Raw genomic sequence first — 3,786 nt, forward strand, 5'->3', positions numbered from 1 at the left:
CCGCGACTAAAAACTGACTCTTACATTAGAAAACTGATCAGTAGTATATATGTTATTTTTTTTTTGTTTTTGCTCCCATAGCTCAGTGGTTATGACACAGTATTAGCAATTTAATGTCTATTGGTGGCGCCGGTTCGAATCCGGTCCGGGGCGGTACTTTTTTTTCATTGAGTGGCGGTCCCACAAAATGAAAAACTTTGACCCTCAATCATGGTTTGGCAGTATAGGACTCCAATGGGAGTCCTGGCCGAAATAAAAAAAACAAACTTTTTCTCACCTTTCTATTAATTTTGTTATCTCAAACAAAAACCAATACATAATACAAAAATAGGAATATGCATACAAGGATATTTATGTATACATGTTTATGTATTTATTGTATACATATTCCTATATTTGTATTATGTATTGGTTTTTGTGTGAGTAATAAAATTAATAGAAGGCTGAGGAAAAAAAATTAAAAATATATAAATATATTTTATATAAATAAATATACAATAATATATAAATCTATAAACATACAAACGTCTTCTACTTTATGAATATCACCTTCACTTACAGAAATACGGTTAAGTGGATTCAGCCGTAGTGATTGTAAAGGATTCGCCACGTCAATGAGAGCGGTTTTACAATTTTCTACAGGAACATACGTGACCTAAATCATTCAGAAAAATTTTCCTCGATACTCCCTTGAGATTTGTGTGGGGAGCATCTGGCCTTAAAATAAGCCTTAAGGAATATGAATGCGTGGAGAGATAAAGCCAGAGATTACGCCTTATAGCGCTCAAATATAAATTAATTTATAGCACTGTGGTGATGCAAATTAGCATACACAATTATTAAAAATAATTAATAAATATCATAAAGTTCATAAATTGAAGTTCCAATGGCTGGAATCGATAGTTCGAGGTGGAAGGATTGTGGTAGATGTATGACCTATATTTCATTTTCAACGGATGGCTTTTTGTCAAAACCCCATCGTTTCTTTTTGTAGGGGATAGGAAAGAAAGAATACAGAATGACGATTTTTTTAAAAATATTCTTTTCTAGTAAATGAAAGACAATTTACCATAAATGAATAAATAACAGATTATAATTAGCAAACTATAAATATTGAATTTTTTTTGTATTACACCATCTAATTCTTACACCATTTAGGGTAATAACTTTTTCAGTAAGAGCAGAATGATAAATAATCTAACTAAAGTATATAAGTAAAACAACAATAAACAAGTTAAAAAAATAATTCTGATGATATTCGATCAGACTTTAGCCTCATTGGAAACAAACAGAATTTTCTTAACTTAAACTTAAATAAAGCTAAGCTAGAACTAGTTATTCAATTAAAGTTCATCCTGGAAATGACAACCACACATTTACATGTTATGGTGTACAATATTTTAAAACCATTGAATTTTAAAATTTAACTATTTAAAAGAGTTGTTGGGTCAAAAAGAAATATTGTGTAGTGGATAAAAAAAAAATCGGAAGGCCATCAGGATGTTAAGGGAAATCAATAAAATTATATCCCACTGAATCGTCAAAAACAATAAAAATATAATAATAATCAATATAAAAATTATGTAATCTAAGCAATTCATAAAACGGTGTCATATTGATCAGAGGTTCTCTTTCGGTATGAAAAACTTAGGTTTGACATTAAATTTAAGGTGTAATGACAAGTAGATGCAGTTACAGACATTCGTCGATCTAATAGTTGCAGTAATTTTTAATAAATAAAAATTTATGGTTGAATACGCATAACATCGATCACTGTCAAACGGTTATCTTAAACCCAATTCTCCCATAATTTGTAGCCTCCCGAGAAGTTTATCATATTTTATTTTTAATTTATCATAAACACTAGCAATCTTGTAATAAAGAGATAAATGCTTATTTCTTAATGAACTAATATAAAGAAACTTGGTTTTAATTAAATAATGTTATCTTACTAAGTATCTTGCTAAGTTCTCTTTTAAAAGAGGTCCTCTGGTTTCAGGATCTTCTGGAACAATTACCAATAGAATGTTTCGAGCATAAACAAGCAACAAGTGGCGTTTGAATACGAAACAGGGTCTCTGAGTTGGAGTTAAGATGGAGTTTGCAAACAGAATTCTAATGTGACTGCCGAAATTGTCTCTCGTAGTTTGTATATAGCAGACTGCTTCTCTTAAAAATCATAGTATTTATATGAAACACTATTATTTTATAAATATTTTTTAATTATTTGCTTATTAAATACTGAAAAAAAGTAATTGAGTTTTAATAATAAATAAAGATATCATAAGTGAGATTTTCCTCAGAAAACCAATATTCATTTAAAAGAAATTATTTTTAAAAATATGGACTACTTGTACCACTACTACTAGCAATGATATTTAAACGTTTTCAATAATTATTTCATTAATTAATAGTTCGTTTTAAGCTTTATTGCATTCAATAATTATTGTTTATCATAACTTTTTCTAAATATTTTTTGACATACAACATCTTGTAACCGTGAATTGATTGTAATTTAAAAAGTTCTTTTTAAAATTTTATTCTAAATTAAGAAGTGTATTCAAAATTAAATACTCATGAAGTATCTAAATTTTGACGATAAAATTGATGACTTCAGATGGGACCTAAAAGCAATTTTACTATTTATATTATTAATTGGAACATAAAATACCCATATTTATATCTTAACTGTTTTTCAACAAACGATTGATGATTTATTTCTTCGAAATATGTGTACAAATTTGGTAAATTGGTATTACAGTATTTTTTTCTATTATTGGAAATCCAAGAAAAATAAGATTTCAATATCTATAAAAATAAAAAAAAAATTCTTAATTGGTGACGTAAATTTTATTCAGATTTACAGAAATTAATTTTTATTAATTAGGCATGAAATGTACACTATTTATTTTTGATAATTTTATTTTAAAAATATATATCAGGACATCATTGTTTCGGAATTTAGCTTCGATTTCAGGATCACACTGAAATACCTACGATTTAATGTGGTTAAACATATGTTTGTGCATATAAATTCATTAAAATATGAGTGAATTGCAGTTTAAATATTTTTTTTTTTTCTGTAGCTACCATAGGCCCATGGAGATTTCTGATTGCACATTGTGGTTCTGAAATACCAAAACGCGATTTACGATGAGCGTAACGGAATAGATTCATCAGTCCTAAGCCCGGTCTGAGAGTGGTCATCTGTAGTCAGATTTAATACACATTCAGATTATTTATATTAGTTTAGTTTATCAACAATAATTTCTTTAATAAACCTCAACTCTGTCTATAACTACTCCTTTGAGTCAAAAACATATTCGTAATGATTACATCATAATCTTTTTTTTTCAATTTTTATGTTATATAAATAATAATTAATAAATCTACGTAATTAAATATAAGCTTAATCCTGCTCATGTGTAAATTCATTTTGTCTTTTATTTTTGTACGATTTATTTTATAGTGCTGATTTTATATTTCAGTTATCTATTTTGTTTTGTTGTATTTATATTATCAATGTTATGTCTGTATCTTTTCATGATTTTATTTTATTTTTTTAAATTATAACAGCCTACTGGTAAATAGGTTTTGCAATGTGTGTATTTTATAAATGATTAGTTTCTTCAAAATTTAAATCAGTTAGATGTTTCTAGTTTTTCCTATTAAAATAATGTTTTTTCTCCATCTTCTTTGAAATCAACTTTATGATAAAAATCCAATTTTCTTATATACCAGGTCATTCAAAAAGTCCTGTCGTTTTTTTGGGGGAAATTATAAATA

The sequence above is a fragment of the Halyomorpha halys genome, unplaced genomic scaffold, assembly GCF_000696795.3.
Source record: "Halyomorpha halys isolate HHAL.00 unplaced genomic scaffold, Hhal_1.1 Scaffold2179.1, whole genome shotgun sequence".
Lineage (NCBI taxonomy): Eukaryota > Metazoa > Arthropoda > Insecta > Hemiptera > Pentatomidae > Halyomorpha > Halyomorpha halys.